Source organism: Photinus pyralis, unplaced genomic scaffold (assembly GCF_008802855.1).
Source record: "Photinus pyralis isolate 1611_PpyrPB1 unplaced genomic scaffold, Ppyr1.3 Ppyr1.4_LG6, whole genome shotgun sequence".
In the NCBI taxonomy this organism is placed as follows: domain Eukaryota; kingdom Metazoa; phylum Arthropoda; class Insecta; order Coleoptera; family Lampyridae; genus Photinus; species Photinus pyralis.
This window is the reverse complement of record NW_022170663.1, coordinates 26320669-26336133: the sequence shown is the minus strand read 5'-3', so window position 1 is coordinate 26336133 and position 15465 is coordinate 26320669.

Here is a 15465-nt window from a genome sequence, read left to right as displayed (position 1 = left end):
TTTCAACTCGAAACTTTTCGTAAACGGATAACACGCGTCACTTCAAACACAACTTTGGTGAACTTGCTTCGGAACAAAATCTAGATAAATAGACCCCTTTAAGAATTTTCAAATAACTCGCACAATCAACCACTGAACGCGCCAATATAAATATAAAACGCACAATTCGAAATACCTGCGTCTTCGTTATCTCTTAACAGCGATTAAACACGTGCGTTAGTTAACTTTCGTCTGATAACAAGACGTCTTATCGCAAACGAGTAGAAGCGTCTTACAACACCTTATATAGATTGAAACAAAAGCGATCAAATTTGAACAAGAATTACGCATATACCGAATTTGTGAAAGGAAAAACAACACTGAGGTACAAATTCAAATGAAACGAACCAACTCTGTACTTATTTCGTAAATAATCCCCTAGATGTACTTAATAAATAGAAACAACTTCCCTTTACATTTTGTTGTAGTTTTGTTGTCGCAACTATAGTAACCACATTGTAATAAATATTTTATAGTAGCGCAAATGCTATCGCAATCGATATTTACTAAATGAATACATAAACAAGTAATAAAGCTAGCGAACTAGTGATTATAGCTGAATCGCATTTCATTAAAACTTGTTTATGGTTTGCTCATATTTTTCGGTAGGTCAGCCCCGCATCGGCCTCATCTATAGTCATAACGAATGTGGATGAACAGTAAATAGCACATAGTGGTAACATACCAATTGACAAAGATACTCATTTTTCGGGTTAATTTACTTATTTTATCTCCCCTTGCAATTAGAGTGGCAGAAACGCATACTTTTAAAAATTACTACGATACCGTGAAATGCAAGTGTGAAATCTTTGCATTCAACAAATGATGCAGAGCTTAATAGCGTAATTAATATTATATAATGAACAGGAAATTAAATGATGCTTGTACCACCCATGTAATAAATGGTTTCCATTTCTTTGGCGCTGACAGAAACAAACATTGTCAAGTTCATGTAATGTGTTTCGCTATTTATACATTTATACTTATCATTCTAGACAGTTGTATAAAGTATGGTTGTGCATACTTGGAGTAAGTTGTATCTATTTGTGATCGGTTTTTTTCGCCTGTCACTTGCAGTTAAGAATGTCGTTATGATGAAGTCGAGATCAATACCTTCGTGGGGAAGGCGAATACCAAATATAAAGGCGACAGTCCAGGAATCCGGAAAATGTGGATTAATTGAGATCGATTACTTTTGGGGGTAACTGGGGTCACTCTGTACGTTGTTGAGTAACGAAGTACGTTCCAATTCCGGTGCGGTCAGTATTCAAATATTGAAAATCCGTTAGTTAAATTAATCATTAGAGAGTACGTGACTTATGAGTATAATTAGTTTGCAAGTTTAATTAATCACCGTATGCGGGCGCACACAGAAGTAATTTCACATCGATCTACTTAATTTTTAATTTATAATATAAACAAATTAAATTTTCTAAGTTAATTAAGCTTAAGTTGCGAATGGGCGGTTGATTGATCGTTACTTGAGATAGGTAGGTGTCGTAACGACTTGTGAAAAATCGGTTAGCTAAAGTGAAGTGCATATTCTCTAAATCGGTTGAAATTAACATTTTACATCCGTCAAAGAGTCCTCACGTCGGAAATAGACCATTTAAAATGGCATGACAACGACCTCTTTTGCACTTGTCCTGACTAAAAGAAACTAAGAGACCCCTGTAGTCTATAGGCAGTCTAAATTACGAAAACAAATGCAAATTTGTTTAAGACTGCGAAAGGAACTTTTTGAAAAATGTATATGTGTAATTGAATGATAACTTTGCGTGTAGATAAAATAAAGAAAAGTTGTGCTCGACATTCATTACATGATCCTAAAATGACTGAGTTTGCTAATAGCGTTCTTTCAGAAGTAAGTACGGAAAGTATCCGTTTGGTCTGCTAGCTTTAATAGTGGCATGTGTGATAATAGGATACCGATGTTTGTGGATCCGACCGTTCATTAGTTACTTCACTTTCCATTGTCTTATCCACACTTGATCCTGAAATGTCACCAAATAATGTATAAAATCAAATTTGGTTATTGTAATTTTTGGTGATGTTCTGTAAAGTATTTATAACCAAAAAATTAAGGAGCAAATAAATCAACTCCTCGTAGAATCTGCACATTACTTTAAGTAAACACCACTATAAAAGACCCGGAAAGCCAAAAACACTGCAGAAAAACCGCCGGTTGAATTTACGAAAATGTTTTTCTTAGGTAGTTTCTCAGTAAACTTTCGTCCATAAAACTCGCAGCAACTACCCCAAGATTGCCATCTGCGATAGCTCTCACATCTTAAACGCAGCCATCCGCATCATACGAAAACCGTCCACTTTAGAATTGGAAAATTAAATTTTAAATTGTGACCTGCTCGTAACTTCCTTCCGAACACTTTGTAATAAATAAATAACGCGAATGTTGGGAATTTGGGAAGATTACAGCAACGCCTGCAATATTTAATTATCCAAGCAAAAAGCGGGAAAGGTATAGCTTTCGGTTCCCAAAGGAAACATCTATGTGTTCGTCTCATTTCGTTTTGCCACTGAAAATGAGAGACCATATAAAAGAAAGTATAAAATATTTGTATCCTTTCGAGATATAAAAGGGTAGGCGAACCTTCTTGTGTATTGGGAAGTGTAACACAAAAAGGCAATCTCGATTGTGTGGCTTTATTACACGTATTTCTCAGGTTGCTCGCGCGTATCTCACAAAGGGAACAAGGTAATTTATTGTAAAGTAGGTTTCATCCTATTTGATGCTTTTGTAAGAGTTGTTTGCTCGAATTGATTCTCAATTGTGAGTGGCACATACAAATTGCAAACAAATAATCAAGTTGTAATTCCTGATGTTAAAGACAGGGAAGCTATTGTCTGGAAAGATGCTTCACTTTATTAATTTTATATATAAACAACAGTATACAAAACAATAATTAAACTTTTATATAATTTATGTCATTCGCAAATGTTAGCGGCGAACCCGTTACGTCGCCAAACTTTGATTTACCTAGGCAATTCCAGCATTGGCGGACCTCTTCAGGCAACGTTCGAGGTTATCTCGTGTACACCACTCTTGCGCCGTACGGTACAGGAGCGACGTAAAGATACTGATGGGTGCACAATAAAAAATTCGACGGTAAAGTAAAAGCAACATTTCTTCCACGGAAGGAAGCTCTTTAAATTCTCAATTGTGCGCTAACGTGAGCAATATTTCCTTTTCTGCTGTTGGAAGGCGCTATTATGACCTTTTTCTCTGCCCGTCCGCTCATACGAGGCCTTAACTACTCCTACAGTTTTCAAGATATTTAGTTCGTACTTTTTGGATTCGGTAGCTTATAGTTTTGGCACCTCAACAAAGAAAAATCTTGACGATTAATCTGCGCATGCGCAGACTGCGCAATATCGACTTTCTTATTTATAACGATATTTTTTGAAATTTTAACCACAAATCCTTCTAGTAAAAAAAATGTAGGTATTATTCTTGGAGATATTTTGCTGAAATTTTAACCTAAGATTCTTCTAGTAAAAGCAAACATATCGCATATTTTAAACAGCAGGTGTACGCATGCGCAGACATGCTAAGTTTCAGTAAAGTATCGAGCTTCAACATTCACTTTTCGAGATTCAAGATTCAGCTACTTAATCATATTTCGCCGACGTCGAGCGCAAATTTTCTTTATTTTGGGTTTCACATGTTATTTAATAATAATAATAATAATAATAATAATAATGTTTATTTGTCCAACCGGCTTTATACAGAAAAAACATGGGATACGTCAAGTAAAATACAGTTACAGTAGGCTCACAAACACTACAAGCATAACATTACATTTAAAATAATCTTTTTCAGCAAGTATCACAGACTAATATATTAATATATATAACACACAATATAACAATAACATTACCTATAATACAAACTCCATGTACTCTTGGATTGAATAAAATGCGTTTTTTATTAAAAACTGTCTGACGGCATTTTTAAATCTTTTGATTTGTTTTAAAGCCTTTACCTCTGGATCTAATTTATTATAGAGTACTGCCCCCATATAAAAGGGGTTGATTTATAGAATTCTAGACTATGACGTTTATACTGCAGTTTAGCGCCATGTCTCGTGGTATAATTGTGAGTTTCATTGAGCTTAGGAAATTTCTCAATGTTTTGTTTTACAAAGCATAATGTGGTAAGTATGTAGATACATGGCAACGTCAATATATTATTACACAAAAACAACTTTCTACATGATTCGCGGTAGTCAGCTTTGAACATATTTCGAATCGCCCGTTTCTGTAGTATAAAGATTCGTTTTGAGGCAACGCTGTTTCCCCAACATATGATACCGTACCTGATGATGGATTCAAAGCAGGCATAATAATAGCTTTTTGTGATGCTAATAGGCACGAGACAACTCAACCTCTTAAGTGCAAAACACACACCAGCGCACTTTTTATGAATATAACTTACATGATCTTCAAAAGATAATGAAACATCTAAGTATAAGCCTAGAGATTTAATACTCGAAACTTGTTGTATCGAGGGTATATATTGGCTACAGACGTATCTCGAACTCTGTGTAAAAAATTGCATTAAAAAACTTTTCTGTGAATTAAGAACTAGGTTGCTTTCTTCCAAATAATGAGAGAGGTTGCACAATGAACCTTTAACTTTAGTAGCTGCCTTCGATTCCGTTTCTTCAGCAAATAATAAGGTTATATCATCGGCAAATGCAACATGGCGACTTGGAACCACTTGATCCATATTATTCATATATAGTATGAACAATAATGGACCAAGAACACTCCCTTGAGGAACTCCCTTATTACTAACAAGCAAGGAGGAGTTTTTACCATCGAAATGAACAAACTGTCTCCTTTGCTCCAAATAGGACTTCAATAGTTTGTTGCACTCTCCCCTTATACCGTAGTGCTCAATTCTTTCCAACAAGATTGCGTGATCTACATTGTCAAACGCTTTGGACAAATCTGCAAACACAGCCATAACTTTTTTACCTTTATCTAAGTGTGTGTAGATAAAGTCGCAAATTGTGACTAACGCATCAGAAGTAGATGCATTTTTCTTGAAGCCGTATTGATTTTTCGATAATACGGAGTGTTTGTCAAGAAAATCAATAATTCGCTTTGAAATGCACTTTTCAATTATTTTTGAAAAAATCGATAGTAATGCTATTGGGCGATAGTTTTTTATCGATTTATGGTCCCCAGATTTGTAAAGGCATACTATTTTGGCAATCTTTAGAGGATCGGGAAACGTAGCGGTACAGAAGCATGTATTTATTATGTGAGAGATCGGTTTGGCAATGCATGGTGCACAGATTTTAATTAAATTAGTTGAGAAACCATCGGCACCTTCTGAGTTAGAATTTTTTAATTCATGTATTATACGAATTATTTCCTGTTCTGTCGTGGGTTGTAAATAAAGACTCTTTGCTATGAGTTCATTCACGGGAGTGATCGTATCGCGCAAAGGCTTTGGTTTAAAAGTATTTGCAACATTGACAAAGTAATTATTAAATGCATTCGCAATAATTTCCTTATCTGTCACTCGTGTGCCATCGACGTCAAATTCCGTACGCACGGGATTATTTTTACTACGTAGAGTACTGTTTATAATACGCCACATCGTCTTACATTTGTTTTTTGAGTTTGTAAATATTTTTTGAAAGTGAATTCGTTTTGCAAGCTTAATTACTTTTTTATATGTTTTGTAATATAATTTATAGTAGTGTAAATCCACATGACCGCTTCTTGACGCTGAGAAGAGGTTTTTCAATTTTCTTGATGAAACCCTTATACCTTTAGTTATCCACCCATTGCCATTGACTTTGGTGTTTGGACTGACAGGAATCCTAGTACAGCACATATTTTTATAGTAATTTAGTATATTAGTAAAGGCGTAGAACTTAGCCTCTATATCTAAAGACCGAAAGACATCTGTCCAATCTTCTGAGTTTAATAATTTTTTAAAGTTAGAAACACCCTGACGAGACATTGACCAAATAGTTTCTGAACACTTTTCAAATGTGTATGGACTACAGGAAAAAACAATCTTTTGTGAGGAATGATCGGACAAGCCATTATGACTAACTTCACTGTTAATTATGGTATCATTAAAATTTGTAATGATATAGTCAATGGCTGTGCCGCTACATAACCTTGTTATTTCTTTAAATGCTGGTTGCATTAAGTATGATTCAAACAAATCGAGTAGACGTGTTTTAGCATTATTATCACTCAATAAATTGATATTCAAATCACCACAAATGATAACCTTATTCACAATGATAACCTTATTCACAATTCTTCACTTATTCCCCTACACGCAATAAACTCTCAGTCGAATTGCTAAGTGCAAATTTTACTTTCTGTTGATTTTCTCTGACGTTATTGATACATTTCAAGTTTAATTAAATTAAGGTACTTTCATTTTTTTAGTCTCGTATTTAATCTACTTCCGTGACTTTAAGCGAATAGCGAAAGCGAATAATATTTTTTTTTTATTTATATTTATTTACAGTCGCATGAACCTTGTGGTCATTAGCGACTACGTTTAGATACAGTTGGTACAGCTTATAACTTACGTATCATGATTACAGTTACAGGGTATATAAGGTGTTACAGTTTGTCGCGTAGCTTTAAATCATTGATAAAATTAATTACTTCTGGAACCATTTTATCACTGTTTAGCATTTGCTTCACATTTGCAGAGATCCTGTGTTTCGTCCGGAGGGTTGCTGTAGAGTTGCATTCAAACAAGTGCTGGATTGTTATAGGTATGTGACATACGTTACACTGTTTAGGTGGGTTTTTGGAAATTAGGTGTTCATGTGTATATCTAGAGTGGTCAATTCGTAACCGTGTGATTTGGTCTCTTCTGTTATTAAGTTGTATTTGTCTATGTGTGTAGAAACCGTCTCTGATTTGTGCGATTTTTGTTGGTCTGCGCTGTATCCACTCGGTATTCCACAATTCATTTGTTTTTTGATGCAGGTGTTTTTTGAGGTCTGAGTGTGTAACCCAATTACTACGCGTTCCCAGGTATATGGCCAATCTTGCTGCTTGGTCGGCTTCTTCATTGCCTTTGATGCCAGCATACAAGGGTACCCATTTGAAGATGACTTCTTTCCCTAGTTCACTGATCTCTTGGTATCTCTCTTTAATGCGTTCAAGTATGGGTTCCTTCTGGTCGACGTTTTTAAGGCTGGAGATCACACTTCTTGAGTCTGAGCAGATAACAAATTTTTGTTTGTTAGACTTTTTTGCTATTTCCAGGGCTTTGCATATGGCGAAGGCTTCGCAGAAAAAGATGGAACTGACATCGTTTAGCTTAAACATAACAGCTTCATTGCTTGATACTACTGCACATCCGGTTCCATTATCAAAGACTGATCCATCGGTGAATATCTTTTCATGTTCATAATAGACTTTGTTTGATTCTTTGTAAAGTCTTTGGTACATGTCAGGGCTGGTTTCATTTTTTTGAATTCACTTAATGAGAGGTCAATTTTCCATTCAGTTTGTAACCAGGGTGGGTATTTTGGATTTATTTTGGGGATGACTTTTGGCAAGGAGACGTTGACATTTTCACTTTCTTGAGTCTATCGGAGAGGACGTTCTAGATGGTAGGGTTTTTTGGGGTGTGGAGTACTTTGACCGCGTAAGTAAAGCTGAGTTTTTTCCTTCTGATGTTTAAAGGTTGTTCATTGCTTTCGGCAAGTATGCTGAGGGTAGGGCTGGTTCTGTACGCACCGATGGCTATTCTCAATCCAGCCAAGTAGACTGGATCAAGTGTCTTGATTAAGGTGTCCTTGGCTGAGTTGTAAACTATTGATCCGTAATCTAACTTTGCTCTGATCAGGGCATTATGGGTCATTATTACCATTTGTTTGGATACTCCCCACTTGTTAGTTGATAAGGCTTTGATCACATTGAGCCTGCGTTGACATTCAGCTTTCAGTTGGGTGATGTGTTGTCTCCATGTGTGTTTATTGTCAAAGATGAGACCTAGGATCTTGATTGTATTGTTGGATTGGAGAGGGGTTGTTTCTATCAGAAGTTCGATATCGTCCTTCAGTTCCTTTGTTTTAGAGAAAACAATGAATTCTGATTTGGTTTTGGATATTTTGCATCCTGTTGTATGGGTCCATCTTGTAATTTCATTGAGAGCTTGTTGGACATGGCTTTGAGTTGTGGGTATAGTTTTACCTTTGCATGTAATTGTGATGTCGTCGGCGTAGATGTATATTTTGAGTGGTTTGGGAATAATATTAGTTATTCCATTTATTCCTATCAGGAATAATGTTACGCTGAAAACAGAGCCTTGCGGTAATCCATTACTAATTGTGTAACATGATGAAAGTGTTATCGAATTTTACTTGGATAACTCTGTCTTTTAGGAAGTTTGCAATGAAGAATAATAATGATCCGTCGACTCCGATGTCCTGGAGTATTTTGATAATTCTTGCTCTCCACATCATATCGTAAGCTTTTTCCAAGTCGAGACTTACCGCGACTAGATGCTCATCATTAATGAAAGCATCGCATATATCTGTATCAATATTGATAAGATGATCAGTTGTAGCTCTTTGTCTTCGGAAACCACTTTGGAAAGGCGAGAGGAAATTGATATTTTCCAGATACCATACTAACCTCTTATTGAGTATCTTTTCAAGAAGTTTGCACAAGGTACAAGTCAGTGAAATGGCCCGGAAGTTTCGTGGGTCTGTTTGATCTTTGTTATGTTTCGGTATAGGGATGACTGTGGCTTTCTTCCAGGCCTTAGGAAATTCCTTTTTTTCTAAAATTTCATTAAATATTTTTGCAAGATACTCAATAGCATTGAGGGGGAGCTTTTTAAGGAAGATATTATGAATTCCATCTGGATCAGCGCTAGAATTTTTAGTATGCGTTAAGGTAGTTTTGATTTCATCGATACTGATGGGAGTGTTTAGGTATGGATTGGATGTTATATTATTTTTTAAGATCTCTTCGATATTAATATTGTTCGTGCTTTTATATTCCTGGAATAACTTGTCGTAATTAGCGTCGCTTGAATTTTCAGCAAATGTTTGTGCTAGGGTGTTGGAAATTTCTTGTGGTGTCGATATAATTGTGTTGTTGATAGTTAAGAATTTGGTCTTGCCTCTCTGTTTTCCTGTGCCGTTTATTCTTTGTATCTTGTTCCACGCTTCTGCAAGGGATGTAGACTGGGAGATTGATGTTAAAAAATCTGTCCAAGCTTTTGTTTTACTGTTTTTGAATATTAGCTTCATTTTTGCTCTCCGCCTTTTATATTCGCATAATTTATCAACAGTCGGGTGTCTTTTCCAGTGAGAAAAAGCTTGCTTATACTCTTGGCGTGCTTTCCAGCAACTTTCATTCCACCATGGTACTGGGGTTCTTTTGCATTTTTCTAATGATTTTGGGATTGATGTGTTTGCCGTGTCAAGGATGCAGTTTGTAAGGTTGTTAATTTTTTCATCGATGGGCTTGGCATCTTGGTTAGGGTCGTTTATAATTTCTTGGATTATTTTTGTAATGGTCTCGCTGTAATCGACGAAGTCTGCTTGTTTGAATTTCCATCTGATAATGAAGATTGTGGGGCTAGCTGGTGGAATAAATTGATGGTGTATTACAATAGGGAAATGATCACTTCCGTACGGATCCTCTGTTGTTTCCCAGTCGAAATTGTGGGCAGTTACCGAGTTACATATTGTTAGGTCAATTGCGCTGAGTCTATTGTATGAGCTATTTAAGTGAGTAGGATTGTTTTTATTGAGGATTACTATATCTGACACATCTATAATATCTTCGACAATTTTCCCTCTATGGTCTAGTTTATAAGAACCCCAGATGGGGCTATGGCTATTGAAGTCTCCAAGTAGTAGGAAGGGTTTGGGCAGGAGGGATATTAAATTTAGTATTTCTTGTACTGTGAAAGAGTAACTGTTTGGCAAGTATATGTTGCATATTGTCAGAGGGCCTTTTATTTTTACATATGTCATTGTCGGTTACTGTCTGATTTACTAATTTCGAGTACCAGTAACCTGAACTGCCAATCAAAGATGCCATTCATTATACGACACCTAGGAATTTGTATCAATTTTCCCTTTAGAGAGTTCTGTTGGATCAAACGGTATTTTGAGATTAAACGACCACGGTACAATGACATTAGTATTGCTGTATAAGTAAGGTAAACAAACTGTATACCTTAAGGGTGCTCAAAATTTAGATTTTTATCAATTAAATGGCAAGCGAAAGCACTTAAAGGTTTGGCAAGTCAAAAAGAAATTAAATCTTTTCATTCATTCATGTGAATTGATTACTGTATAAGATAAATAATCTTCCAGCTTCTTGGTACGATCAACATACCTAGCCTAATCACTTTTTGATACATGTTGCAATGTGCATCTACAGAGTTCTAAGATGACTTTAATGTTGTGTTAAGTTTTGAAACTTTTCAACATACGCTGTAACGGGAACCCGTTATCGGATCTCACTTGATTTAAGATTTCCTAAATTTCTTTGATTTTTTATGTGGGCGAATGGTTTCTGGATACGGTCCTGACCAGTGAAGAGTGGGAGATTACGTTATCAAGCTTGGTACGCAGCGTGTGTTTTGCCGAGTCGATGGAAATCGGTCAACGTGGACCAGATTTATTATGTAAGTCCATTTGGGTTTCCGAGGATTTAATTGGTTGAGAAAAAAAAGAGTTCTATCAGTGGGGCATATTCACATGCTCAATGGCCACAGTTTTAATTAACAGTTGAGATGGTGAACTCTGTGATCCTCAAAACTAGGAGAGTGAACTAAAAATAACCTGCATAAGGTAATCAGTCACGGCTGCCACTTTTTGTGCGCAGATAAATCAATGACATCGCTTACTGGGGGATTGCGTAATTTTGTGCAATCGCGCAGGTATTCCTAAATTATAGCCGCATTCATTTACGAGGTCCAGGATTTTTCATCGATTTTCTCGTCAACCCTTTAGAAGTAACCAAGCAGTCTAGTCGGTACTAGTTGGACGAACCTGGATCATCTCCGTTAATTTACTTTAAAAAATAAAGTAACACTTTCTTTTTTGTATACAAAGTAACAGTTGATTTTCTCATGTACGTATTAATGATTTTTTAATTTACGGTCACTGCAATTATTATTGGGGTTTCGCTGGTATACCGAATTTGTAACTGTCATGTCTATGGCGTCACCTGTCGGCGGGTTTCTCTACTCAAACTTCGAGGCGCATTCTTTGCTTTTCAACTTCCCATTCCGGCATCTTTCTTTTCTACTTACGAGCACGACCTGGTTCAGCACATTAAGCAGAGTGTTGTAGGGTTCTAATTGCAACTGTTAAGTATAATTATTCTGGCGATTGAACCTATATTTTGTGGATCCTAGATTTAGTTTACATGCGTTTCAGCAATTTTCTTCGTGTTTTAGGGAGGCTGTACTTTGAGTTTCACTATTTACGTGAATACGGCTATTGTGTCTGATCTACCCGGTTAATTTGTGCATTCTTTTAGGCTCTGTCATTTGAAGTTCGAACCAATTTCGGTCTAATGTTGCGGTGGTTTCATTGTATTATGAGTAGTCTTATTATTTTAAGTAAAAGCTACGTTTAAAGAGATTACTTTATGTGATTATTCTTCAGGGTTTTAACTTTTGTTTTGATTACACGCTTTAATTAATCTCGAGTCAACGGAATTTTTCCATTTAACTTCAAATCAACCTTGATTACGATTATCAAGACTAGATCCGTATCACCATACCAGTCGGCGGCCAATTGATTGTCGAATTTGTGCAGCAGCAAGGCCAACACGTAGAAGATGTTCCACCCTGTATATACAACTTACGACGATACATACAGTTTTGAGAGTTGGCAACCATGCAATTTCTAGGTGGGAAAAAGCTGCCTGCGCCATCTAAAAAGCACGGACGGGGGTTACGTTTAGCATCTTGTCTTGAATGGCGGTCGTGAACGCGTCGCTTCATAAATGTTTGTTGTTATTTTGTGTTATTTAATGCAGGTAGTAATTTTTGCATTTCTTTATGTCGTATTTGTGTTTTGTATGCCGCATTTTATACTTTTTGTGTGTTTCAATCTTTGTTTTTGAAATTTACTTGGTTTAACCGCAATGCAGAATGACATGTTTAATACAGTTATCCTTTTGTTTGTAATTGTTTACGTTTTTGGTGTAATGCTTGCTTAATTTATGTTTATTGATGTTGATTACTTGGTCTTGTCCCTGAAGTAACATTCATATAAGTTTTGATCATTTTATTTTAATATGTGGAAATTACCGATTCGTTTGATGTATGTACTGACTGAATGAAGCAGTCACGGAGGTGGTACAAACTGTAGTCAAAATTGAGCTACGACACCTAATTCCGTGATTGTCTTCGACTTTCAACTGTAGGCTCGAAACCCCGGACGAGGGGCGACGCTACCTATCTTGCGGGGGCGAGATTATGCTAACCAAAACTCTTCGGTTTAGAATCTATGTGTGATACATGAGTGGCGATTCAATAATTTCCACATATTTTTACCGATAGTTAAATTATTTGCCTACAAGGCCATGTAATTTTCCATCTTGATTTTAACAAAAGGACTTTATTGCACCAAAGATGAGTCACATCCTGTGTATTTCACCCTTTCTTAGAATTCTGGTACCTGCTTATTTGACCCATAATTCCCAAAACTTGTTTTTAACCTATATGTTACCTCTTGAAGTCCACATGCTACTTTTTGTGTTGTTATAATTGTTATGTTACGCATTCACATCATTACAAACAATTAATTTTACTACACAATTTAATATTAATTTGACGGCTGGTTTTTTTATTGGTAGGTTCTTTTTTTCCAGCCTATTTCTATTTTTATTCGGTGAACTACCATTTTCAAAGTTTATTTTTGCAATGTAATTTATTTCGACTTACATTTCCGAGCTTTTACAATCAATAATAATTGCGATCATTATTAAACAAACTTTTCACAATTTCAATATTTTATTTTATGTTCCTTCCCTACTGTGATTCATGTCATAGCGTTGTTTACAACTAATGTAAGGGGGCCTTGCCTTAGATGTTTTATCACGTGCCACTGTTCAAATTTAAGCGGGATCTCGTTTAGTTTTGGAGGGAATAGTCATTCGGGTGTCCATTCTTAAACGTTGTCGGGTTGACTTTATTTCCGTGTTCTTGTATAGTGTGAAGTTAGCGTTGAACCTGGGAGTTAAGTACACTACAACGTAATCAGGCTAATGTGCTATCTCTGCGCGTAGATAAGGAAGGACATTGGGTCAACCCAAATAAGCTGCTGGAATTAAAACAAGTCGTACTTCCTGGATAAGTTCCTCTTCAAGGAATATGATAGCGATTACTTACGTAGAAATTTAGTTCATTCTTTTCTAGCAATTCATAATTTGGTCACCTCTCCAAGGATATTGATAGCTGAATTTAATAACTTTTCAATGTCATTATTTATTACTTTGTGTCGATATATGATCAATATCGAACGTGTTATTATTTTGGTTGAGTACACTGCTTTCTTCCGAAGCAATTGTGCATAGTTAACTTAGATGATATTGAAATTGGTTACAAGTAGACCAAGGCCCTTCAGCCAGTAATCACCGAGGCATCTAACTCGAGCTTGCGTTTCTTTTCTTTGTTTCAGGCCTGTATTGTTTGGAAAAGGGTTCTTTTCTTGCGACAGCGGTGACTACATTAAAAGTAAGATTTTATCGTTTTTACTTTCATCATTGATGCGAATTTTTGTTGGAAATATAATTTACTTTTTGGTAGCAATTGTAAAATTCAGCACATAAACTTACTCGATCATTATTGAATGAGGGGATTTATTGGGATTTAAGCTAGTTTTAACGTAATCGTTTTAATATAGGGGGATTTATATTGCATTAGTATGGGTGGGCAGTTTAATTTAAATTTAATTGAATTATTGATTTGATTTTAATTGTCGTTAATGTACAGTATATCAGTGTTTCCCTATTGGATTTCATTGTTACTTCCCTTGTACCTTCCCAGTTTTATACATGGGGCGTTAAACATTTGAAGAAGCTGGGTGGCTCTCACTGCTATGGTAAGTTGTAAGGAAGTTGTAAGGAAGTTGTTACGAAAGGGCGAACGAGCTGGCTCGAGAAGGCAGTGGTAGGGCCTTTCATCGGGCCCGAGCCTACTCTAGGAATTACTCCCTCCGTTGTCAGGGCCAGGATTAGACTGGGTGACCTGTCATTTCCAGACTCAGTGGCGACAAGCAACCGGACAGAGACAGTCCAGGTCCTTTTTATCAGAGCCCCTCGCCAAGTCTGGGTCTTATAAGCTTCTAAAACTGAAAAGAAGCCCGACTAGAAACATCACCTGTGTTTTGACGGAGTTCTGGACTTGTAGGAGAGTCTACGTGCTGGTTCTGTGGCGAGGCAGATGAAACTACCAAGCATGTGGTATGTCATTGTGAAGCCGTGATCAGACCAGACATCAGCTCCTTGGCGACAGTTATTCGGAACCGGTGAGGGTGAAGCATGTTAGGCAAAATAGGAGCCTATCCTTTATTAAGAGGAACGGGCAGGGACAAGTCGCCGTCGCCGAGTCGCCGTCGCGACTGGCCGTCGGCAACTCGCCATCGGGCAAACTCGACATCGGTCAATTTGCCGTCGGTTAACTCGCAGTCACCGAAAACAAAATAAAGATTATTTTTTAAAATATTTAAATCTAACAGTTATATGTTTATAACTGCAATCAGTTTAGTCATATATTATTTAGCAATCTCGTTTCATCATTGGAATGGTGTAGTTATTTGCAGTGTTGGAAAAGATCCTTTAATTCTGGATCTAGATAGAGATCCAGATACATTTAAAAATTATGATCTAGATCCAGATCAAAGATCTACACTTAAGAAAGGATCTAGATCAAGATCCCCCCAAAACGATCTAGATCCTTTGATCGTATGCAAAATAGCAAGAATAATTGTACGTACACCCTTGTGAAAAAGACCTTCCTTGAAAATTATAATAACCGCCTACACCCTTTTAAGAATTCACTGGTCGCTGGTAACCCTCCACCTCTAAAATTGAGAAAGTGTCATTAGTCCGGAATTATTATTTATTCCGCTGACGGCGACTTGACCGACGGCGAGTTTGCCCGACGGCGAGTTTGTTCGACGGCGGGTCGGCGACGGCCAGTCGGCGACGGCGAGTTGTCCTAGACCCTAAGAGGAACGGGGTTTGAACCTAGTTACGAAAGAATTGGGTCGGGCTCCCCTTACGAATAGAAAGTGCTGTTAACGGAATTTTTCGCTGACCCACTTAACCTGTTTAATTATATCTCCTTTTTTTCACAAAGCTGTAGGATTTTGAAATTGAAATTCAGGATCCAACATTGTATGATAAGGTGCTTGATCAAGT